This window comes from Sapajus apella, unplaced genomic scaffold, assembly GCF_009761245.1.
Source record: "Sapajus apella isolate SASKATOON/1434 unplaced genomic scaffold, GSC_monkey_1.0 scaffold4, whole genome shotgun sequence".
Lineage (NCBI taxonomy): Eukaryota > Metazoa > Chordata > Mammalia > Primates > Cebidae > Sapajus > Sapajus apella.
In genome coordinates, this window is record NW_022436944.1 from 8,736,692 (window position 1) to 8,763,226 (window position 26,535).

A 26,535-nucleotide genomic window follows, 5' to 3' on the forward strand; every position below is an offset into this window, starting at 1 on the left:
CTGCTGTGGTTTACCCTAATTCTAGCATTCCCTCCTGCCTCCAGTACTCTCCACAGCAATAACTGCTTTTGTTAGACTGGGCATATGCCCAAGGAACTGGAAGTGAGGTGTCTCAAGTTTCCTTGGTTTTAACTCCAAAGTCCCCCAACAAACTTTCTTTTCTTCACTCTTCCTTACCCTTTCCCAATCCTTCTTCCTTTGCAAAAGTAATCTTTAGATCTGTCATCCTAAGACCTAACTGCTTTTTATGGATAATTGCAACCACTTTTTTCATCCGTATTCAGCAGTAGTATACACCAATAATTTCTGTTTTCATCTCATTCTGCTTCCTCTGTGGCTAGAATCCTATTTCAGAAATAAAAGGAGATTAATGCCTTCCCTTGATCCTGTTATTTTTTTAAATTGCTGTCCAATGGTTCTTTTTCCAGATTTCTCTAAGGAAGGCTGTTTCCTTGTTATTCGGAGCTCTGTCCAAGGAACAGCACCAACACCACCTGAGTACTCTTGAGAAGGGCAGAATCCCACACATGCTGAATGAGAATGTCCATTTTCCAGAAGCTCCTCAACTAATTCATGAAAATTTGGATGCCCTGTTCTACACTAATGTGCTTCCACATTTGTTTACCGTAATTGCCCATCTGGAACTTAGCCTCAGTTAAGTTCCTTCCCTATTAAGTCCCTGAATTTAATTCTGCATTATAAGCCATAACGTTTCTAATACACTTTTAATCAGGCTATACCTTCTCTAACTTCCTCTCCATAAATCAGTTGACACTATTCAATTATGTTAATTTGGCCTAGATGATACTATACAATGAAGTTATGACATTTTCTATAAAACTAAATTATGGCCATACATAGCTGGCCATTTATGGTGATATTCATCTATGGTAAATAAAACACAGGTCTGTGTGGTGAGGTACCTCAATCCTTAATGCCTCTCTAATAGTGAGAATGAGAGCAAGGGCAGGAAGATGTTACTCTGATTCTCTCCCCATGACATTTTGGTGCTGGAAGCTGACATTACCTTTTTTCCTATTTCTATCACCCTGCTCTTCCTTCTTCTACAACTCAATTTGACTTTACTACCCTCCTTTATATACGCCCACATATTGTTTCTTCATTTATTCCATGTACACTCTGCCCTCCTCATTCTCTCTTTTATTCATTTTATCTTCCCTCTTTCCTGATTTTCCTCAGATCTTAGAGTATCTTAAAATGGGAATAATTCAGATCCTTTAGTGGTACTCTCAATATAATAGACTCAACTGCTGACCCCTGATTAGATATACAACTTATCACCATTTTACTTCTCCTTTACTTATTATACATTTAACAGAACATTTTCTTTAGCTATTTGAATATATTAGTGCTCATATTTTTTTAATTCAATCAAATGACTTTTTAAATAAAATAGTATTCTTACCTTCTTTTACATTGACTATACTTTGTTTTTTGTTTTCTTTTGTTTTTCCATTGGCAGGTCCAGGTAAAGGCTCTGACACTTTCTCAAGGACACGCTGCTGAGGTAATATCAAGCATGAATTTCCATTCAAAAAATTATAATGAGTTGCATAAAGACTTTCTTATCAGTTTTTTTTCTTTTTTTGAAACAGGGTCTCTGTCACCAAGGGCTGGAATGTAGTGGCATGATTATGGCTCACTGCAATCTCAACCACCAACCTCAAGCAATCTTCCCACCTCAACTTCCTGAGTAGCTGAAACTACAGCTGTGTACCATCATGCTAGGCTACTTTTTTATTGTTATTTTTGTAGAGACAAGGTCTCACTATATTGCCCAGGCTGGCCACAAACTGCTGGTGTTGTGGGTTTTTTTTTTTTTTTTTTTTTGGAGACAGAGTCTTGCTCTGTCACCAGGCGCCAGGCTGGAATGCAGTGGTATGATCTCGGCCCACTGCAACCTCTGCCTCCCAGGTTCAAGCAGTCTCCAGCCTCAGCCTCTTGAGTAGCTGGGACTACAGGCATACGCCACCACACCCAGCTAATTTTTTTTTTTTTTTTTTTTTGTATTTTATTAGAGATGGGGTTTCACCATGTTGGCCAGGATGGTCTCAATTTCTTGACCTCATGATCCACCCCCCTCGGCCTCCCAAAGTGCTGGGATTATAGGCGTGAGCCACTGTGCCTGGCCCAAACTCCTGGTCTTAAGTAATCCTTTCACTTCTGCCTCCCAAAGTGTTGAGATAGCCAATGTGCACCACCACAACCCAGCATTAATCAATTTACTTAAATAAATCTCAGTTTACCCAAACTTGGTGGCTCACTCTTATAATCCTAGCCCTTTGCAAAACCAAGGTAGGTGGATTGCTTGAGCTTGTAGTTCAAGACAAGCCTGGGCAACATAATGAGAACCTATCTCTCTCTCTAAAAAAAAATACCAAAATGAGTTAGTCATTGTGGTGTGTGCCTGTAGTCCTAGCTACTTGGGAGGTTGATGTGGGAGGATTACTTGAGCCTGGGAGGTGGAGACTGCAGCGAGCCAAGATCATGCCACTGCACTCCAGCCTCAGCAACAGAGCAAGACTCTGTTTCCCCCGAAATTTCAATTTAGTATTTTAAAACTAATTTGACTTAAAAAAATAAGTGGAGAAGCATGTTCTGAAAACCAAAGCATTCCAGTAGAGAACATCATCTACACTTTCTAGATCACCCTCATCTGTTATCTTCATATGTCCATTGACTTGCTTATCCAAGCATGGCAGTCCAAAGGAAACATATTCACAGACAAAATATTAGCATGTACATATCTCAGTCAGGAACTAGCTTCAAAGTACCTAATTCTACTTTGCAATCTCCACCAAAAACAAGAAAACATTTAAAAAATATGTATTGGCAGCTGAGTGCAGTGTCTTATGCCTGTAATCCCAGCACTTTGGGAGGCTAAGGTGAGCATATCATGAGGTCAAGAGATCGAGACAGTCCTAGCCAACATGGTGAAACCCTGTCTCTATTAAAAAATACAAAAATTAGCTGGGTGTGATGGCACATGCCTGTAGATCCAGCTACTTGGGAGACTGAAACAGGAAAGTTGCTTGAACCCAGGAGGTGGAAGGTTGCAGTGAGCCTAGATTGTGCCACTGTACCCCAGCCTGGCACATGGCGACAGAGCAAGACTGTCAAAAAAAAAAAAAAATATATATTATATATATATATATATATAAACATACACTTATATATAACATGTTATATATAAGTTTATATCTAAAACATACATAACATGTTATATAAAACATGACATGTTATAACATGTTATATATATAGAGAGAGAAGGGGGGGCCAGGTGTGTTGGCTCACATTTGTAATTTCAGCACTTTGGCAAACTGAGGCGGGTGGATCACCTGCGGTCAGGAGTTTGAGAGCAGCCTGACCAATATGGTGATACCCTGTCTCTACCAAAAAAAAAAAAAAAAAAAAAAATTAGCCCGGATTGGTGGTGCACACCTGTAGTCCCATCTATTTGGGAAGATGAGACAAGAGAATTGCTTAAACCCAGGAGGTGGAGGTTGCAGTGAGCGGAGATTGAACCACTGCACTCCAGCCTGGGTGAAACAGCAAGACTGCATCTCAAAAACTTATATATACACACATACACACACACGCACATATATAAAATATATGTAATATAAATACATATATTAGTGTAATACAATATTTAAAAAATTAAATATCCTCATATAAATATTTCAGTGTTAAGATATTTATGATAGAAAACTTGGAAATATGTCATATTGAGCATCAATAGAACACCATAGAAGATGCTTCATTTAGGTAAACAGACTTGAAAAAAACTACATATTTTTAAATAAAATCTTTACTGATAGAAAAAAATGGTTGAATAGAATAATGTAGTAATAAAATTTATATGTTATATTTAAAAGCAAGTGAATATCAACTGTGCAACTATTTTTATTTTTATTATTCTTTAAGTTCTGGGGTATATGTGCAGAACATGCAGGTTTGTTACATAGGTATATACGTGCCATGGCGATTGGCTGCATCCATCAGGCCAGGGCAGTGGATCACACCTTTAATCTTAAGAATTTGGGAGGCCAAGGTGGGTGTATTGCTTGAGCCCACGAGTTTGAAACCAGCCTGGGAAAAATGGTCAAACCCCATCTGTGCAAAAGACACATAAGTTAGCTGGGCATGGTGGTGCATACCTGTAATCCCATATACTCAGAAGACTGAGATGGAAGGATCACGTTACCCTGGAAGGTCAAGGCTGCAGTGAGCTGAAATTGCACTACTGCACTTTAGCACAGGCACCAAAGTGAGACCCTGTGAAGAAAGAAAAGAAGAAAAGGAAAGGAAAGGAAGAGAAAGAAAGAAAAAAAGAGAGAGAGAGAGACAGAACGAATGAACTTCAAAAGTGTAGCGAGATTTCTTTAAAAGGAAAAAAAAGAACATTTATTTAGGAAGCATCTAAAATGTGCCAGGATTCTATATCACATTTGTTGTACATATTGTAATCATAAAAAATATGATTTCTTTTTGCCCATTCGAGGGTGCTAAGAGCAAAATGATGAATAGATGTGATCCTTTGTTCTCTCCATTTAGAATTTCCTTCTCTTAGACTTTCACATGGCTGGATCTTTCTCATCCTTTAGTTGGCAGCTTAAATATCATACTCAGAGAGGTCTTCTCAGACCACAGATTTCCATTCCTCTCCCATTCTCATCCTAACTACAAACTTCCTTGCTTTCTTCTTTTTTTTTTTTTTCCCAGACGTAGTTTTGCTTTTGTTACCCAGGCTGGAGTGCAATGGTGTGATTTCGGCTCACTGCAACCTCCGCCTCCTGGGTTCAAGCAATTCTCCTGCCTCAGCCTCCTGAGCAGCTGGGACTACAGGTGCATGCCACCATGCCTAGCTAATTTTTGTATTTTTAGTAGAGATCGGGTTTCATCGTGTTGACCAGGATGATCTCGATCTCTAGACCTTGTGATTCACCCGCCTCCGCGTCCCAAAGTGCTGGGATTACAGGTATGAGCCACCACGCCCGGCTGACATCTTCTAACATTTTCTATTTTCTTTATAGAAAGCATTTATAGTGAGAAGTATTTGCTCTTTCTTTCTTTTTCTGTTCCTACTACTATAGCATAAGATCTCATCTTGTATATTCAGTGTTTCACTGACTAGCACACCTTGTGATCTATAACAAAAATAAATTCTAGGTCAAAACACTTAAAATTTCATCAGAAAGTCTCATGTGCCAAACTGCTATGTTCTTACAGGACATCTTCAGTCATAGTAGCCTGCTGAAATTGAACACACCCCTACCCCAAATTTAAAATCCCCATGCCATTTCCTACTTCCCCATTCTTTTCTTGATGCTACTGCCATTTTATCATCCTTCAGGTTTACAAAAATTTTCCTTGAGTTTTACTAAGTCACTGAATACTGTTGTGATCATTTTGTCTCACATTTGTAATCATATTTTCCAGTTTACAAATGTTCTTACATTTCTCACTACTTTTGTTCACTATACATACCTGAGAGGTATCATTAGTACCATTTTTGTGAACGAGGTCAATGACAATCAAATAAAGAATTTTTCCTAAGGTCCCATACCTCGTAAGTGGCAGAACCAGGACGCTAACAGGTCTTTGGGCTTCTACTTGGGCTGGTAAAACTATGCACCAGCTGCTTCTATTGAAAAGTCAGGCCCCTCCCATTTCTTTCCACAGTCATTTCATAGCATTAGAATTCACCATTATTATTTTATACTTCTGCTATAAGTGTGGCTACCACAAAAGTACTCAGTGTGTTCTCTTTTGGAAAATGACTTCCACTTACTACAACACTAAATTAAATTGTTATTACAGTCCCACATAGTTACTACTCCCCAGGTTTTTTTCTTAACCTAAAATGTTCATTGTAGATCTTTATTGGACAATCAAAATATATAAACGTACTAAAATCCCAGCATTATCTTTTCAAGTTCCAATTTCAATAAAAACTACAATTCAAACTGTTTCTAACTCTCCTTATGATTTTGCATATCCAGATATACCACAGAATGATACATCTGGCCACAGCTTAATCTGAAATAATTCTTTAGATTTTAGATAAACTTATTTTCGGAACACAAAGTGATTTTTTGCACATTCTAAACTTTATTTTTCTGGCACTATACACTTGCTTCTTAAATGAATCATGCAAATTAGCAGAATTATACTATGAAGTAGCAATTTACTTAGCACATAATTACTTTATTAATTATGAGCTAAAAACATGAGAAAATAATTCATTATGGGCATATGCAGGAGGTAATTATTTGCATAAATCACTTCTTGTGGGGGGAAAATGAGAATTTAGTTTATAGTAGTATCTTATTTAAGTGGGTTGGCATTGCAAATAGTATGTTGTTTTTATTCTGTTTGTCAAAAAGATAAAGATAAGTGCATAAATTCAGCTCTTACAAAGAAAAGAAAAAAGAAAAAAAAACGAGTAAATCTTGTGGGCAATAATTGTTGAATGAAAGCCACACATAGATAACTAAAGAGAAAGCTGTAACTAAATATGCTGACAATGAAGACACAGGTGGACTGAAAGACCACTCACTAAAGAAATGAGATCTGTGAGAAAAAAATTAGGTGGGGATATATCATTTTTAAAATGTGAGGATGAAGGGAGAAAAACAAAGAAGCCTAACTAGTCAATTTAATATGAGCTTCAGCCAAGAGAAAAGAAACAACATGATGTACCATAAAGTACATGGAGAAACAGGTATGTAACAGAGCCTTTTGTTCCTTTATAGCCCTAACAATACAGGTTAATACTTACACTACAATTAGTTTTTAAAAAATATTTCTGTGATACAGAGTTTAATTTTATTACTATAAAACATTCAGTTAGCTAGTCATGGTCATCCACCACTACCTTAAAGACTGTTATTATTACAGAGAGGGAAAACTAGAACTTTCCATCAACTTTTGACCTAGAGAAAGAATTGGTCACCGAATTCTAAAGAGTAATGCATGGCTTATAAAAGCATATTTATTAGAGCATGAGTTGGGGCTAAGAAAATGTTTAAGAAATTTTAGTCTAAAATCATAATCTAAGATTCCAGTTGAATTATTACTAGAAAATATAGTGTAACCCTCTTTGCTATTAATGACTATATCTAATTTATTTCCTTTTTTATGGCATAATTTCTCAAAATAACACATCAAAACATATACATCCTTAAACATTAAAAAATAATACAAATGTAAACAATATTTTTAAACTGCAGTATTTAATCAATAGATTCATTATGTATATTACTTATAATATTCCATTATATAAAAATTCATTCATCTATTTATTCAGATTAAATAACTATTAAGGCTGAATGTGGCAACTCATGCGTGTAACCCCAGGACTTTGAGAGGCTGAGGTGGCATATTACGTGAGTCCAACAGTTAAAGGCCAGCCTGGGCAACAAGGCAAAACCCCATCTCTACAAAAAATGCAAAATTCAGCCAAGCATGGGGACAAAGGCCTACAGTCCCAGCTACTTGGGTGGCTGAGGTGGGAGGATCACCTGAGCCCAGGGAAGTGGAGACTGCAGTGAGCCAAGATCCCACCATTGCACTCCAGCCTGGGTGACAGAGTGAAACTCCATCTCGAAAAAGCAACAATTACATGCTTCTTACATGGAAGACTGTATTCCAGGTACTCCGGGATACACACAAATATGTCTATGACCTCCAGTAGCTCATAGTGTGCAGGGAATTCAAGTGATTATTTAAACAACTAAATATAAAAATTCTGAAATTTTAAATTTCTGAATGTAATATAAAGACTTTGAGTGGATATTTTAAATAAACTACAATGACAAAATTATGGTGTTAAAGTCTTACCATATTGGTATTAAGAGTCCACTTATATAACTGGTTATTTGCAGTAAAATACATGTTATTCATTAGATGAAGTGTTTTACATATACCCTTTATGGACAACTAATAAAACACACAAAAATCCATTTGTAATACAAAGTTTGGTAACATAAATTTAAATTTCTACATTTCTACAATTTATATTTTTAAAGCAGATACAATCTGGTTATGTTGCACTGGTTGTTCTCAAACGCCTGGGCTCAAGCAGTCCTGCCTGCCTCAAACCCCCAACTAGCTGTGACTACAGGTGTACACCACCATATTCAGCTTGTTTTCTACAAATTTTAATATTATTTTAGTTTCACTACAGAAGTAGTAATAGAAGAAGAAAAAAAAAATCTCTCCTAAAAACTATATGGTACCAAAATAATAAGTGTCCAAAAAAAGCTATATGCTATATGCTGTACAGTTTTGCCAATAAAAAGTACCAGGGAGATTCCAGATAACTACAAGTAATTTGATTCACTGAAGATTTATACAGGCATAAATATTATGAAAGTAACACTAGTATGATTTAAAAGCCAATATTAATATTTATCCAAATAAACCTTAACAAAATTTTATATTTCCTTTATTGGGGAAAGCATTTTCTAGTGTGATTTTCCTGTCACTATGTATTTTCCAGTTCATTTTCTATCAGTCCCCACCCCATCACAGTACTTAATCAATCCTTTGTTAGTTAACAAGTTTAAACAAATTTTTTAATCAACTAGCCACGTCCATGCTTTTCTCTGACCAAGTTTGTATTACCAACATAAAAGTAGATAGATAAACCACTGCTAAATTTTAAAAGTAAATAATATGCAAAACTTGACTGGGTGAGAAAATTAATTTACAAGAGGCCACTTTACCTTGGTGGTAACAGTCTTGATTCCTCAGCATAGAAACCACTTAAGAAGGTCCTGTTGCTTTCCTTTGTCCCAAAACAGTATAGGGAATCACCTGCAACATTTGAAATGTGTGAATGCTAAGTGCACAAAAGTCTAATAACAAACGGGTATGTTCTCTTTGAGAAGACTCTTCCCAGAAAGATCAACACATTAACAGTAATAAAAATTCAATTATACCCACTCTATACGTCCTACGTTTTTCAGGTCCACATTAACTAGGAAGCCCCTAAATCCTTCACAGGTAGGGTCGTGTGCGGTCGCTCATGCCTAAAATCCCAGCTATTTGAGAGGCCAAAGGGAGCAGATCACTTGAGTTCAGGAGCTCAAGAGCAGCCTGGCCAACATGGTGAAAGTCTGTCTCCACTAAAAATGCAAACATTAGCCAGGTGTGGTGGCAAAAACCTGTAATTTCAGCTACTAGGGAGGCTATTACGCTTGAACCCTGGAGGCAGAGGTTGTGGTGAGCTGAGGTCATGCCACTGCACTCCAGCCTGGGTGATGGAGTGAGACTCCCTCTCAAAAAAAAACCTTCATAGGCACTCAGATATCCAAGAAGAGAGACTGCTGGAAAAACAGAGTTCTGGTAGTTGTACCTCTATTTCCCTAAGTACTATCTAAATATCTTTCTTCCCATAGACTTCCAGATTCCAGATTGTGCCGGGCTCCATGGCAGTCTCCAATCTTCAAATCTTCAATCTATGACAGCACAGATTCCTGAAAGGATGGCCTCAAATGACCAGGAGTGACTCTCTACATCCCTGCTCCTGAATAACAAGCTAATTGGAGTCTCCATCAACTGCCCCGAGCATAGACACACTTCCAATTTCCCAACTGAACTTCATGACTGATTGGCCAGTCAGTCATGCCCCTGACCCAGCCTACATGAACATTGGAAGACCATCAGTGAATTATGAAAAGAAGGAGAGGCGAGGAGACACCTGCCCTGGGCTACACATCTGTGTTGTTCAGCAATCTCCAGCCCCTAGTACTCAAGAAGCTCTAAGCCACCCCTCTGTAAGTCAGAATGGAAGCACGTGATACCACATTTCTATCTACTGTAGAGACTCTTCCCAGTGTCTCAAAATGTTTTAGCATCTTTCAGTAAAAATTTTCATTTGTCAGTTATTGATTAAAAAAAAAAAAAAGCAGCAACGTGTTTAAAGCTCCCTTGAACCCTCTATTTTAATGTGCTTTTGTAAATTCCCAAGATCTTGTGTTCTTCATCTTTGTAATTTATCTTTATTAAACTTGTCATAAACTCCAATATTCTGATCTCTTACTGAAGAATTCATATTCCTATCCAATAAGGTATTGTTTCTCATCAAACTTGGTCTTCCCCTGCTCATTCCATTCTTAGCCACTGCCATTGGGTTTAACAGTTAATTTCATTCTCATTCTATCCACTGGGTGCACCAGACTCACTCCCCCTTTGTATCATCATCATCATCATCATCATCATCATCATTATCTGAGACAGAGTCTCGCTCTGTCACCAGGCTAGAGTGCAATGGCATGATCTTGGCTAACTGCAACCTCCACCTCCCATGTTCAAGCAATTCTCCTGCCTCAGCCTCCCAAGTAGCTGGGACTACAGGCACCTGCCACCATGCCCAGCTAATTTGTTTTGTATTTTTAGTAGACCAATTTTCACCATTTTGGCCAGGATGATCTGGATCTCTTGACCCCATAATCCACCTGCCTCAGCCTCCCAAAGTGCTGGGATTACAGGTGTGAGCCACGATGGTATAGCTGTAATCCCAGCTATTCGGGAAGCTGAAGCAGGAGAATTGCTAGAACTCAGGCAGCAGAGGTTGCAGTGAGCCTAGACTGCACCACTGCACTCAAGCCTGGGTGACACAGCAAGACCCCGTCAACAACAACAAAAAAACACCCATAAAATAAAAAAAGAATGCTGAGTACTGGGCTTTAAAATGAGTTTAAATCTCATTTCTGCCACTTCCTATGTCCAAAAAGAAAACTATCCTAATCTATTTGAGTCTCAGGTTCTCTATGTAGAAAAACACTTGATCAGAATGTTTAACACATGTTGAAGTACTAGAGGTTATTTTAATTAGTCCTATGATTCCTTAAAATTCTGAAATTCTGCATGCTTTTGATTGTCTATAGGAGAATTGGGGATACATAGCCAGCAGAATTTGGAAAAATAGTAGAACAAAAGAAACACCAAAAGCAGAGAAGAACACTTTAAAACATCAAGAGAAGGTTATGGAAATGTCATGGAAAAAGAAAAAAAGACTAAAGAAAAGTATTGTGGAAGTAGGCAGAAATACTAGCCTAAAGGGAAAAATCAAACTGGGAAGTCAAGTTATTTCTCTCTAAGACTTGTCTAATCTTGGTTTTGTAAAATTTACAATCCTATGGCCAAACCTTTACACTGCCCTAAAGCCTTTGATGGTAAAAATAAGATATTGGTTACCACTGAAATTGTCAAATTTATTAGGACAAACTGTTAGACCAACCTCATTTCTAACAATAACCTTAAATGAGAGTTAATATATAGCTAGATTTGACTGTCTTCATTAATCTGATTTTAACATATATCTTGATCCAATTGCTGCACAGATCTTTATTCATCTATGCTGAGGAGCAAAAGAAAGATTTGGAAGCCAGGCAGGCTGATGGCTTGACTGTGAATGAGACAGCTACTTTGTTAACTGTGGGGTTATGAGCCAATTAATCAAACTCTCTAAACCACAGTTGCCTATTTAATAAAGAGTAGGTTATAAGAACACAGATGTGTGACAGCTTTATGAGATAAATGCATAGCACATAATAGGGTGGTTAGCCCAGAATACAACACTCAATAGATATTAGTTTCTTCCATCTATATTTCCTTAGTTAATACAATTTTTTGAATCTGTAAAATCCTACCTGACTGCAGATTCATCAGAACTCCCAGGATCTATTAAAGGAAAAGATAAAATGCATTGTAAATCAATAACAAATATATAGAATATTAAAAACATAACAAGGCATAGTCATGCATGCCTGTAATCTCAACTACTTGGGAGACTGACGCAGGAGGATCACTTGAGAAACCCAGAAGTTTGGGACCAGTTTGGAAAACATAGCAAGACTCTACCGTCATAAAAAAAATTATGCACTCGTGTGCATGCGTTAGACCATTTTTCTTTAAAGTATAGGACTGATGCTTTGTTACGAAGCATTCCTTTGGGAGCATACTTGAGAACTTATTAGAATTAATATAAATTATACCTACTGGTACGTGATTAGTGCAGTAAGAACTCTTACTTCCCTTACTTTGTATTTATTAAATGTAAAGAATAAATTTATCAAAATTTGATTTCTACAAGTGAACTTCAGTATACAAGTCATCTTAGACAAACCATATGAGATTGACTAAAAATCGTATTGTTAGAACAGGTGTGATGAGTGACCAGTGTCAAAGAGCATGATTTCTGAACCAAAATCTGAAGGGCTAACTGCCTTCAGAGTATACAGTAGTTCCCTTATCCATGACGTGTAGAAAAGACATACTTGCCACATTTTTCTTTGCTCTCACACCACAGAAACAATCATCAACAAAGAAGGCTTCCATGATCAAATGTAGGGAGGGTTTTTCCCCACCAGCAAACAAGCAATCATTTCTGCAGATGACACAAGCTGGGTATCCTGTAATTCAGTTCTCTGATAGCATCAGATTCCACAGGTAAAGGGCTCAGCACCTTGAGACTGCCTCCCTACATCAGTCCTAAGTCTGAAACTCCAGAACTTCTGACCAATTGGCTTCAATTTGTGTTAAATTGAATTGCTGGAATGGCTCAAAGTACTCAGGGAAACACATTTACCAGTTTGCTATGAATGACATTACAAAAGGTACAGATGAAGCGTTGCACACTGCAAAGTGTGGGGGAAGTGGGATGAACATTACATGCCCTCCCAGGACACACCATCCTCCAGGAACCTCAATGTATTCAGCGCACTGGAAGCTCTCCAAGCCCAGTCCCTTTGGGTCTTTATGAAAGGTTTATTACATATGCACCACTGATTAAGTAAATCACCGGCCGTTGGTGACTGAAAACCTTCAGGCTTTCTCTTCTCCCCAGAGTCTGCAGAGTGAGACAAGAGATCTCAACCCTCTAATCAACGTCTTAACGATAATGACCAGTTGCCATCCTGAATCTACATAGGGGCTTCCAGCTGTCAATCATTAGCATACAAAAAGACATCAGTTTGGAATTTCTAATGATTTTAAGAACTGTACACCAAGAAATGAGTCAATGTCTAAACAGATTTTACATTTGTTTTTATTTCTGTGGTTACAGCTAATAGTCAACTGTATTCCCAAAATATCACATGGAAAACTTCAGAAATAAACATGTCATAAGTTTTAGTGTGCCATTCTGAGAAGTACGATGAAACCTTGAGCCCCTCCATCCAGACCAGGATGTGAATTAGCCCTTTGTTCAGTGCATCCACACTGCATATGCTGTTCACCCATTAGTCATCAACACGGTCTCCTTCTGTTGCCCGCCATCAACATCATTAAAGCCGGAAGATGCAGGGTCACTCATAGCTCATGAAGTTTTTTCTGACTTAGATTCAGGGGGTGCATAGTGGCCCAACACTGCATTACAATGCCTACCTCGTTCACCTCACTTCATCTCATTACACAGGCATTGTATCACTTCACATCATCACAGGAAAAAGGGTGAGAACCATAACAATATATTTTATGATGTTATTGTTAATTTCTTACTGTGCCTAATTTATAAATTAAATGCTATCATAGATATATATGTGTAGAAAAAAGTGGTATGTGATTCAGTACGATTTGTGGTTTCAGGCATTTACTGGGAGTCTTGAAATGTATCTCTTACATTTAAGGGGGAACTACTGCACTTACTTTGTTGAACACAATACAGCCTCCCTAGCTCTGCAGTTAAAACTGTTCAGGTTAGGATAAAATGACTGAAGAGCTCAAGAGAGATCACTGTGTTACTCTGGCTAATACTCTTCTGGGAAAGGTGCTGGGTGGTTTACTTAGTTGTAGCTATATGCTCAGCTCTACATATAATAAGGCCCAAATTCACCTGCTATTTTACCTCCCACAGAAAGAACCACTGGAAAGATCACTCATTTAAGAGCTTAATCACTCTGAATCACACCTCATATTCAGAGAGAAGCTTAAGAAACACTGGGGAGGTGTGGCAGGCTGCCAGGCAGTACTATCTCATGTGAAAAATGTATAGAAAGAAAACTACCAATGCTTTCCCCTCTCCCTAGCAGGAGAAAAAAATTCTTTTTAAACCTATATAAAGCAAAATTGTGTGATTTCCTTGTCATCCCTCATGATAGAGAATCTAGTCATAGATGAGTCATGTCATCATAATACAGACTGTTTTCAAACTCATCCCTCAAAGGAAGAGGATCAGTGAGGAGCATGGGTATTTACCTTTAGCATTCACTGCCTGGTCTTATTTCCAACCGAAAGTATGTATGGAAGGCTTTGTGATTCCAGTTTTATAAAGTACAACCTCTTGAACTTCTTCCCTTCCAAGGAACAGAGAGTCTATCTGAACCCACCCCATAAACCAACATGCTCCAGTGTGTACTGTGTGGTAATGCATGGTGTCATTTTCCTCAACCCTTTCTGTTATGTGGCAAATATCTACACAAATCATGTTTTCTAAATATGTAAAGTACATGTCACCAGATCTTATGATTAAAAAAGGAAGAAAAGCAAAAGGACAAAGTATATCTTAAATGACTACATTCAATTACTATAGAACTTTAACTTTTTAACTAGTCAAAAATATATCCACTGTATTATTTCAACTATATGACTCTTCTGAAAAAAGTGAAACTGTGAAGACAGAAAAGATCAGTGGTTGGAGTTGCTAGGAAGAAAGGGAGAGATGAACAGATATAGTATTGAGAATTTTTAGGGCAGTGAAACTGTTCTATCATATTAAAATAATAGATACATGTCATTATACATTTGTCCAAATTCACAGAATGTATAGTATTAAGAATGAAGCCTATGTCAACTATGAACTTTGAATGATTTTAATGCGTCAATGTAGGTTCATCTGTTGTAAGAAATGTACCACTTTGGTGGAAAATACTAATAATGGAAAGGGCCATGCATGTGTCGGAGGCATGGAAAATAATGAGAAATCTCTGTACCTTCCTCTCAATTTTGCTGTGAACCTAAAACTGCTCTAAGAAATAAAGTTATTGATCTAAAAGAGATACTCATTGTCTATGCATCCCAGGATTTCCAGAACAAAAACTAAAATGAAAAATAAAAGATATTCACTGAACCTGTTATTATGACATATTTAAGCAAGACATGGTGATCTCCAAAATTGGAGATCAGTAGAGACTTAAGTGATAATAGCATGTGGGCATTATTTCTCAAATTGAAGTATATAAAATATGTAAAACAAATTTAATTGCATGTTCAGGCAAGAAAATATTGATAAAATGATTATTTTATCTTATTTCACAATTCTAAACGGAGTTAGCACAAGATGAAAACTAAATTACTCATGTAATAAAAATAAAAGACCATTTTTATTCTAATTTTAAATCAGAAATTATTAGGTTATTTAATTTAACAAGTTTACTGAAAGGCTAATGAGATAAGGAGGACAGATTGTAATTACCTAATACTGCTATGGTAACTTACAAAGAAATACCTGTTAGTCACTAAAACTCAAAAAAGTAACCAGCATTGCAACTAAGGATGGATCATACAACAGAAACTAGTACCAAGTTACCTTATCTTAGATTATTTGCTGTTAAAATGAAATTTTAAAACAGCACAAAAAATTAAGTTGACGCTAAAACTTTTGTGCAGAAAAGATTTCATGTAGCAGGCAAAAGACTGACATTCTTAGAAAGGCCCGCATGCAAGGCTGGCCCCTTGGCAGACGTTTTGGAAACTGAAATTGGGAGGGTTCCCACCATTCCCTGAGAAGAATGGCTTACTGTGTCTAAAGTGTTTAGAGAAACAATGTGGTTACTCTGAACAGATGCTTTCCTTCTGGAAGTCTGGAATTTGGGTACATGTGAGGGAGAGGAACCTCCATTTAAAAAACTTGGGTACTGAGTCTGTAATGAGATTCTGGTACTAGTAGACATAACTGCAGCTGTGTTGCCAAAATGCAAGCCTGGGAGAATTAAGCAGATCCTGGGAACTCCACAGGATAGAACTCCTCAAAACTTGTGCCTGGTTTCCTGCAGACTTGACCACATGCACCTTTTCCCTCTAATTTTGCCTGTACCCTTTCATTGTAATAAATAAAAGATCTGAGTATGATTATTTTCTAAGTCCTGTGAGACCTTCTAGTGAATCACCAAACCTGGGGGTGGTCTTGGAAACCCTTGACACAAATGCATCATATAAGATTTTTATTAAATTGATATGATATATGTGACTGTCATCAGATGGTTATTTCACAGAATAACTTTCCCTAATCTGTTTTTCTTTTCTTTTTTCTCCTTGGTATTTGACTTGGAGATTCTTGTATTTCTGTATCTAATTGCATAAAGCCATTGATGCAGGAGGATTATTTGAGCTCAGAAGTTCCAGACCAGCCTGGGCAATATAGTGAGACCTCATCTAAAAAAAAATAAATAAATATATACATACATACAAACATACATACCTTATAAAAAATAATAGCTAAGCATGGTGGTGTATGCCTATAGTCCCAGCTACTTGGGAGGCTGAGGTGAAAGGACCATATAAGGCCATGAAGCAGAAGTTGCAGGGAGCCAAGACTGCACCGCTACACTCAAGTACTAGCAACACAGAGAGACACTGCCTCAAAAATAAACAGATAAACAAACAAATCCATCAATAAATAATTGTGTATCCAGCTAGATGTAGCCACACATGACTATGGTCCCAGCTACTCAGGAGGATGAGGTAGGAGGACTGCTTAAGCCCAGAAGTTCAAGGCTACAGTAAGCTGTAATTGTACCACTGAATAGACACTGTATTCACAACATAGAAACCCCATTTCTTATAATAAATTAATTATTTAAGTAACTTGTATAACTGGAGAACTCATCATTCAAGTAACTTGTATACCTGGAGAAAAACATATGACTACTGAGTAAAGTAGAAGTCTACTACTGATCATAGAGTTCCTTTTACTTGCTTCTAATCTTTTTATTTATTATAAAACTAGAAACATGGTTGACCCATTAAAGGCAGTTCTTCACAGAACAAGTCAAAAAATCAAAAGAACTGCATCCAAAGTGTAGGATGTGTTATCTGCTGCTCCCTGCAAATAGTGGATTTGGTCATAAAAAATCAGCAGTTATTAAATAATTTAACTTATTAGTGTGTACATATGCCTGTGCAAGAGCACATGTATGTGTGTATATATGTGCATGTGCATATGTGTATGTACGTGTGTGTAAACAATGACAGATAAAACCATTCTGCTTATGTAAGAATATGTAACATAACTTGTACTTCTCACAAAGGAATTGTTTTTCTGTCTTCTGCACTCAGTAGGTATCTCCAAAATGTAATCTCTAATTTGTATGGGTGCACTCTGGTTCAATTTTACAGTTCTTATTGCCATTTACTTATGGTACAAGAAAGGGACTGTTGAGTTCCCAGTTCTAAAGATAGTTACTTTCTTAGTGACAAAAATTAATATGTAATACAGGTAACCCTTGAACAGCAAGGGTTCTAACTGCAGGGGTTTACTTATATGCAGATTTTATTCTGCCTCTGAAATCCATAGACAGATGAAGACCCTTGTGAGGATCCACTTATGTTTTATGAAAAGTCAATGTATTTTTTCTGATGATTTTCTTTCTAACAGCTTCATTTCTCTACCTTACTTTGTTGTAAGAACACAGTACAATGCAGCAGCACAAATAAAATGTTTTAATGGACTGTTTATGTTATCAGGAAGGTTTCCAGTCAATGGTGGGTTACTAGCAGCTAAGACGGGGAAATTAAAAGTTATACTCAGATTTTCAACTGCACAGAGATTAGAGTCCCTAACTCCCACATTATTCATGGGTCAACTATAATTATTTATTTACTAAATACAAACAATCTAGTATAAAAATGAAATAGAAGATCCCTATGTATAACAACTTCAATTTGTTATAATGTGACTATAGAGAAAACATACAACATACTACTTTAACAATCTTTTTTCTTATGCAAAAAATATATATTATTTTAGGGATTGTAATTAAGTAAATGATTTTTTTCAGACAATACTGTAATAGATTATAAATTAGATACAACTACCTTCTTAAATAACTCTGAATTCTAAATTAAAGAAGTTAAATTTTGAAAATTAATTTGCTTATATGTATGTACATGTATATACTTGCAATTTATACATATTTAAAAACTGGTCATTTTCCATTACAATTACCTTAATCTTACATCCTACTTTCTTTCTGATCAAGAGTAGTACCAACAAGATAAATGAGAAATTTACTATCAGAAATCTTAATTGCCTTCAAGTATCTTCTTTTTATGCTCCAAAATTTGGTGTCAAATTCTATGTATAAAAAAGTAATAAATAAAATTGCTATTTTAATACTAAAATAAAAAATATTTACCAAACATATTAAATTCTTAAACCATTTCAGGCAATATCAGCACTAATACCAGAATTTAATTTCTGTCCCATACACTTCAAAATTTTAAGTTTTATAAGTTTATTAACCTTTTAATTAAAGAAAAAAAGTGAAGTACTCATAAATGAAGGGAGCACAGCTCAGTAATTTAACTATAGTTAGCTGGACATCATGCAGAGTGTCCTGCACTCAGAACAAGCCCTTGCTCTGTAACCAATAGGTATTTGTGTTCAGACAAGTTGCTTCTCTTAGGCTCCATGATTTCTTCTAAAAAAATAACGATTTTGCTACCTTACTTCACTAGGTTGTCAGGAAGATGTAATGAGATTCCATGCTTAAATGTTCAGAGAAATAGTAAAGCCATGGAATAACTTATTCTTGAACTTTATGGCTGAAACTATTTTGGAGTCCCAAATGAAGGTTGATGTGTGTTTTTCCATAGGTTCAAATATTCAAATGTTGCAGTTTTCATAAAATGTTATTAAGTGCTAATTTTGTTTATTAGCTGTATTTATTGTGGCTTATAATTCAGGGCATTTTAGCTAATTCATAACTTATAACTAAATTTATATATATATTATCTCATTAAAATAGATAATTGTCCCCTATTACTGAGCTCATCAATCACACGAAGAGCAGAAAATTAACAGATGTCAAAACCTGGCTTGGACAACCACCACTCCTTCTCTACCTCCTCAAACTCTGAGCCAGCACGTCTGTGCCAGGATCCTCTCCAACTAACACACAAGAAAAAAACCCTGCTTTTATTGTTTTTAAGGTTTATGAAGGAAATGCAAGTTGACATTTTCCCATTTCCAAGACATGTACTGACAACATATTTGCATGTAACATCCCATATGTTACTCAGCTCTGTTCTCATTTCATACATCACTGTACATCAATAGTTTTATAGTGATCATCACAATTTTAATATTGGGTATCTCCTGTTTAGGCTTGACTCACACTGCTTCCTTGGAGCTAATCAAGAAATAGTCAAATGACTTTCCAGGGGCAATGCAAAATATGGAATGCTTTATGAATTTGTGAGCCATCCTTAGGCAACAGCCATGCTTATGCTCATCTGCTCCCTATTAATCCAATTTTAAAGTATATGCTGCTGAAACAAGTACAAACCCCTATTTTATACATGGATACTTATGAGTCATAGATGAAGCTTAGCTCTGTTCAATCCAACTCACCTACTTGAGATTCAGAGAATTTTATCGAATGGCTTCCTGTGAAGTGGAACTTTAAGATATATTTGAAACTTGAGGTAGATATGCAAATAGCCTGGGAGATTTTTATTATTGTAGAAATGCATTATTTGAGGAGCCAACTGCAAGTTGATTCCCACTGCTCTGTGGAAAGATAACATGGAACCTTCTGCTATCTAACCAAAGCTGCTGCACAGGATATAAAAAAGCCTCAAGATACAAATCTGATAGCAAAAGGGAAGGGGAATGCTAATCTCTTCCTGCAAGATTATTTGAACATCTCTGACTGGTGGGAACATCTCAACTAATATTTATTAGAGAAAAGACCAACAGGGGTCTCAAAGGATAACTTACCATGAAGACCTAGGCTAAATCTAGCTAAGATGTGGGCTCCAAATAATGTTTTTAGTGTAGGGGAAGCATCAATTTGCTCACTATTTGTGTGGGTAAAGCTAGGAGGCCTGGCTCCCAGAGCAGGGTGCTGAGAACAATGGCTGAGCATAAGTACATAAACTAATAAACACCATAGCTTTGAACACTATGTATGAATCACCATGAAAGCTGAGGGGTCTAAATCAGTGAATGCATCCTGGTGGCAAAGGTCAATCATTATCAGATTGCAGGACCAGTTACAACGGCAACAATACAGCAAGTGAATCCATGAAAACAACAGAATAATTAGAACGGCCTATTTTCCCCCTTCTGACTTGTAAAGAAAGATTGCCTTCCTTGGACTTAGAAAACACCTTAGCTTCTTGGAAAATTCAAAGAATTTTATCTCACAGGAGATAGCCCCAGAGGACAATACAAGATTTTCTGCTAAATTGAACATTTCAAGACCCAATAACTCATTAGAAAAGTCAGGCCAGGCCTGGTAGCTAGCATTTTGAGAGGCCGAGGCAGGTGGATTACTTAGGCTCAGGAGTTCAAGACTAGCCTAGGCAACATAGTGAGACCCGGCCTCAAAAATAAATAAATAAATAAATAAATAAAAGAAGAAGAAGAAGAAGAAGAAAGAAATGAAGAAAAAAGAAGTCCAAGATGTGGCTCTATTTTTATCTGATGCATGGGGATTTTACTTAGAATAAAATGAACCACATTGAGATCCCTAGGCATAAAGGTCTTAAAAGTCCTGAAAGAGTCTTGCATTCTACTTCTAACTAATCTAGCCTTCTGCTTGACTTCTAGCTAAAAAGTGGACTAACTCTTGCTATTTCAAACTATCTGAACCAAACTATGAACTGTCACCTAATCTACAAGATTCAGTGGTTGCAATTATTTTAAACATCAATTTAGTATTAACTGGCCTTTTAATACAAACACTTACCTTGTCAAACCATGACAAATAGCATAATCTTCTGCATCTCATACATACATGAGTAAAGACATTAATATTTTGCTGAAGAAAAATATTGACAATACCTGATGAGCCATAGTATACACAAAGCATGAGGACTGCTCTGAAATAACAAAGAAATAACTCCATTCAAGAACTTTAATAAAGTCATTACTAAACAGCTAGTTCGATACACTCTATCAATTTAATATCCTGCCTGTCAATGTAGACATAATAACCATTTACATGTACTTGTGTCTATAAGCATCTTGGGTGATCAAGTGTTCATCTTTGTAAATTATCACCAAGGCTAAAAGGGATGACAAGGAAGTCTCTTGTTCCACTGGGGTATGACATAATACAAGTTGCTAACTTATAGTCCCTTGATGGCCAAAACACTGTGCTGAGGTCGTTTATCTAAAGTAGGCAAAGATTTAAATGAAGATTTCCCCACTGCTTTCCTAGTCTGATATATTGTAATTCATATCTGCTAGGAGTCAGATAAGAGCTATTTACAGCCTTAAACGATAAATAATAACAATAATGGCAATACTAGTCATAAACTCAAAGTCCACACTTCAAAAATAAAATACAAAAAACTTCAGCTAATATAAGATTACAAGACCAAAAACATCAGATTACAAATAACAAAAACTCTATAAGAGAAAATGAATCCTACTATATGTTATGTTGCTTAGTCCAAATATTTGCTTTTCTACCTGATTTGTGTTGATATTTTTCACTATATGCCAATAATTGTTAATCTTATTAATATTTCTGACTTGAATGACTCCACTCTAGAACATTCAGGTTTTTATTTTAAATAAGAACTACTGTACTGTCTCAGCCTATCAACAGCATATACATTTGCTTGCTTTTTCACTAAAAATTCCACCATTTGCTGTCTCTTGCAAATTAAAGCAAATAAAAGGGTGTGTTTCTGTCCTACAAAACAGCAAAAATAAATAAATAAATAAATAAATTAGAAATTTCTCAAATGAACTAAAAATCTTCTCTAAGATGTTTGAACTTCAACATACAATATAGAAAGGAAGTAAATGAAAACCAGTCCCTTCTTTCTCACTCTGTGCTTTCTGATGTGCTGCTCTTTGCCTTGCAAGCACACCTCTTCTGCCTCCCCACATTAACTGTGGTCATCACCAAAACTCCCTTCAAACATACCAGTCCCAAGAATCCTTGCTTTGATCACAGCACTTAGCATGGTATATTGTAATCACTTCATTGTTTCCCACTGAAACCAAGAGATTCTTGAGGGTAAGGCCTGTATCTTTTATCTCTATAGCCCCCAAAACCTAAAACATAGTAGCAAATACTTTAAGCTTTTTACATAAATTAAGATCTAAATTGCTATCTCTAGAGCAGTGTTTCTTAAACTATATTCCAAAGACTATTTGCTTATTGTAACCCAAGAGAAAGATTCCATGACAATCTGCATATGAGAAGTATTGGATTTTATATCCAATAATCAAGAAATCTCTTGAACTTTACCTAATACCCATTTGACAATACTTTTTGTGGCAAATATTAACATTTAAGGAATTAAGAGTTTCAGAGGTACAGTTTCCAGAGCTTCCCAATACAGTTGGAGGCTTCCTCTGGGTGGTACAAACTTGCTTGATTCACTTCTATCAATGATATCAGGATCCCAGATGCCAATGTCAGGCACTCCTGCTCCAAATGGGTCACTAAAGAAATGAGCTCTGAATTAAGAGTGATTGGCTTCAAATGTACATATTTTCCGTATTATTAAATAGTCCATGGGTTTCTTTTAATACAGAGAACAGATTTTTATCTTAACTGTTACAAAGCTCAGTATGTTCCGTGTAAGAGAGAGAGGTTTAAAAAACTTAAAACTAAATATTTTAAAAAACCAAAGCTCAGTAAGAAATTCTATTTTCAATTGTAATGGTAATGCTGGGACCCTAATGCAACTCTACTTTTTAAATCCATTTTTATTGGTTTCCATTTAAATGGCTATTTAAAGTCATTTTTTATTTTAGGCTAAGTATAAAGCAAATACAAATATAATGGCTTATCAAAAAAGTTCTCATACTGATCCATATTGGTTATTTCTAGCATAATAAAAGTCAATAAGTCACTTGCATGTTTCAGGAAGACTGCTGAGGAGAAAGATATAATGTCTGCAATATTCATAAAGCATCCAACTATAACCAGGAATAACCTAAAAAAAACTTCTAGGCATTCATATGGGAAGATGATTATTTGTGGTATAAAGAAAAAGAGTTTTAAACTAAATTCTAAAATTCAACCCCATAACTGAGGGATTTATATAATCTATAGACTATATATTATAAACAAATACACAATGAATTAAAAGCCTTGAAATCTTTATCAAAATATACTACAACATAAGAGTTGTAAACTCAAATACTTACAAGGACAAAGGAAGGTTATCTGAGTAAGGAAAGTACTGATGTGGGCACAGTAGCAAACTGGAGAATATATGCCTTTTATAAAGAAGCATCCTCTGCACAGCAGGCCAACAGTGATAGAAACTCAGGGGACACCATATTTTATTTTTTAAGACAAGTCTGAAGTCCAGGTTTCTGCATAAGTCTTTTAAATTTTACATGTTGACTCAATTTATAGAGGCAAACAAATCTGTGCACATTTAGAATATAGCCCTTTTATTTTTATATTTGCTACGAACGTGTAACTAAATGGTTGTGTATAATCCAAGTATTTGCATGTAAAATATGTACTTTCTCTAGTATCATATGTTTTACCAAAAAAATCAGGCCCTCATATATAATAAAAATTGCTATTAAGAATCATAATACCCACTTCAAGAATTTTTCCAACACATATTCATTTACAATCTATGTGTATATAATTTTCCCAGATTGTTAGCCAAATAGTTTATATGACTGCCAACACTACATTATTAAAATAATTTCTATGGAAATTCTCTTAATCAAAAGAATTTTGATTTATATCAAATTTATATCAACTTCATGGATTTCAGTATGTAAAGCTGACATCCTGGTTATGCTAAAGATCCAAAAACTCAACAGACATACTGAGATAGTTCATAATACAGCTTCAACTAAAAAGTAAAATTAGGATTGGCTATTATTTGAGAAAATCCAACTTGTGATGAACATTTGTTGACACATAATCACCTGTATGGTGACAAAGGGACACGAAATTATTAAAGAGTCAGCTTCTACTTATTGAAAGATTACCCATAAGCAAATTTTTAAAACCTCTCTGAATGGCAGTGAATGACTAATGGTGGGAAAAAAATGGTGTTATTCTGTAAGCTGAGAGATACTGCCAATAATATTCCCTTTCACTTCCCAGTCACAGACAGAGAAAGACAGGTAAGTCAGGCTAATCTTATTGAAAAGGAGAGCTTTGAAGAAAGTAGCACCTAGCAAATGCCAACTCTTCTAGAGATTTTTTACATTTTTTGAGATACAGAATGCATATATTACACTTATCTATTCTGGAGTTCTTAAACAAGAGTGTATCCAAACCTGGAGGTTTTGTTTGTTTGCTGTTATTATGGTTAGAGATAAGAGTCTCACTATGCTGCTCAAGCTGGACTCAAAGTCTTAGGCTCAAGCTGGGACTAATGGAACATACCACTGTGCCCAGCTTCAAGAAAACATTTTTAAACATACACATTCAGGCCTCATTAGATCTCTTACATCCAAAGCTTCAGGGGAAAGCCTAAAATTTTAGATTTTTAACAAAATTTGCTCAGGTCACTATAATGCACAATTCTGAGAATTCGTGCAGCACGCAATCCCTTCGGTCTCATCCCTCACCCACGTGGCTAATTCCCTTTATCAGTTGTAGATGTGGCCAAAAAAGGAAAAGAGTAAGAGAGAGAGTCATTTATTAAATCTCCATTTAATTTTCATGGGTATGAGTAGAACAGGGACAAATAATCCAACTTTATTTTGCTATCAATAAGCTCCTTACCTCCCACCTTTCCATCAAGACATTCTAGATTTGAGAGGAAAGTTTAGACTCTTAGATCTAAGTGGATGTTTCTGCCTGGATGGGTAATAAGTCAGTTAATAATTTGTTTCATCTTCTGTTGAAGTGTTTCTCATGCTGTCACCACATATTCACTGCCAATATGGTTTCCTCAGAGTTCTCCTAAAATTAATCTCTAGGCAAGTTTCAACTCACTCTCTTTTTCAAACCAAAATGTATTAGCCCCAAAGCTAAAGAGCATCTTGTCTCAATGCATAAACTGGAAGAACAAACAACTTAAAAAAAACTCTTCTTGGCACTTTCCCGTATTACCTAATTTCCAAGTGACATGCGTATTCCTGATGGCTCTCCTTTTCCCTTCCCATTTTTCCCTCTTAAGCCTCACCACTGAGATGATACATCAGGTTTTTAGAAAATTGTCAGCAGCAGCAAGATGTCTATCTATTCTAAGTTGCTTTAGTTTTGTTTGAGTTTTAAGATAAAGCCTATTTTCAGGGCATATTTTCTTTCCTGTGTTGTTTTACATTAACGGGGGCGGGGGTGGGGTAGAAACCCCTGCATTTAAAAAAAAAATTGAAAAGGTTTTACCTTTAAGAAATTCACAAATATTTTCCAAAGTGTATTTTAGAAATAAAAAAAAAAAATACAAAAAAAGTTGTGCCCTTGAATGCTTCTTTCAAAGTATCATTATTTAAAATACGATTTTAGACAATTATTTCAAAATAACTTAATTTCCTTGCATTCAGTGAATGCTTGAGCTTCCAAATATAAAAAATTGAACCTTACTTATGTCAAGGTTAAAACAAATATTTTGAAAAGAAAGTTGATTGATCTACACCTTGTCCATTGCTTCAATATTTGCATCATGAGAAAGCAGTTTTTCTGCCAGTAACATACTCTCATTATACCCAGTAAAATGGAGAGCAGTGATGACGTAAATATCCTTAAGATGCGGGTTGGTGTCATGTTTCAGCAGAATGATGGCACAAGTCTCTTCCTGGCCTGTCCATATTAGATCAAGAAAGAGATTGTAAATTCTAAGAATTCAAAATACACATTCCTCAGGTTTCACCAAGTAGTTATAATTAAATAAGACAAATTTATTTTAATTTTATATATATAAATCAAACCCACATCATGCTGAAAGAGTTGACTATATATACCTATATTAAAGGTGTTCTGTTTTGTTTGTCACAAATGTCAACCTGGTATTTTCTGTTCACCAGGAGAGTGACCACTTCCACACAGCCACTGGCACAGGATAAATGTACAGCAGTAGTACAAGCGTTAAGAGGACCTTTTAGGAAAGTGTAGTGCAATCTCTCAAAACATAGTCATTGCATTATTGTAAACATTGAATAGCAAGTTTTTCTTCTTATTTTTCTTGAACAAAGTACAATACTTATTAGCACTTATTGCTCACTACCTTGATGAAAACAGCAGCCTATTTGAATAGAAAGAACTCAGTCTTTGGATTCAGTTCAACTAGGGTTTCATTCCTACTTTAAACTCTGTCATTTACCAGCCATTACTTAGACTTTCTGTGCCTCAACTTCCTCATTAATAAAAACAACAATAATAGCTATCTCAT

General features: G+C 36.0%; 1 long non-coding RNA gene and 1 other non-coding gene across 2 annotated transcripts; one reads left to right on the top strand and one right to left on the bottom strand.

Annotated features, from left to right (window-relative positions):
• The first annotated feature begins 1,460 nt into the window (after window positions 1-1,460).
• Window positions 1,461-10,096, top strand: LOC116539288. Its single transcript, XR_004263983.1, has 2 exons — window positions 1,461-1,528; window positions 9,429-10,096. It is a non-coding gene; the product is annotated as an uncharacterized LOC116539288 (long non-coding RNA).
• Window positions 10,097-19,421: 9,325 nt separating this feature from the next.
• Window positions 19,422-19,530, bottom strand: LOC116544883. The gene has a single exon (XR_004266081.1). It is a non-coding gene; the product is annotated as a U6 spliceosomal RNA (small nuclear RNA).
• Between the last annotated feature and the right edge of the window lie 7,005 nt (window positions 19,531-26,535).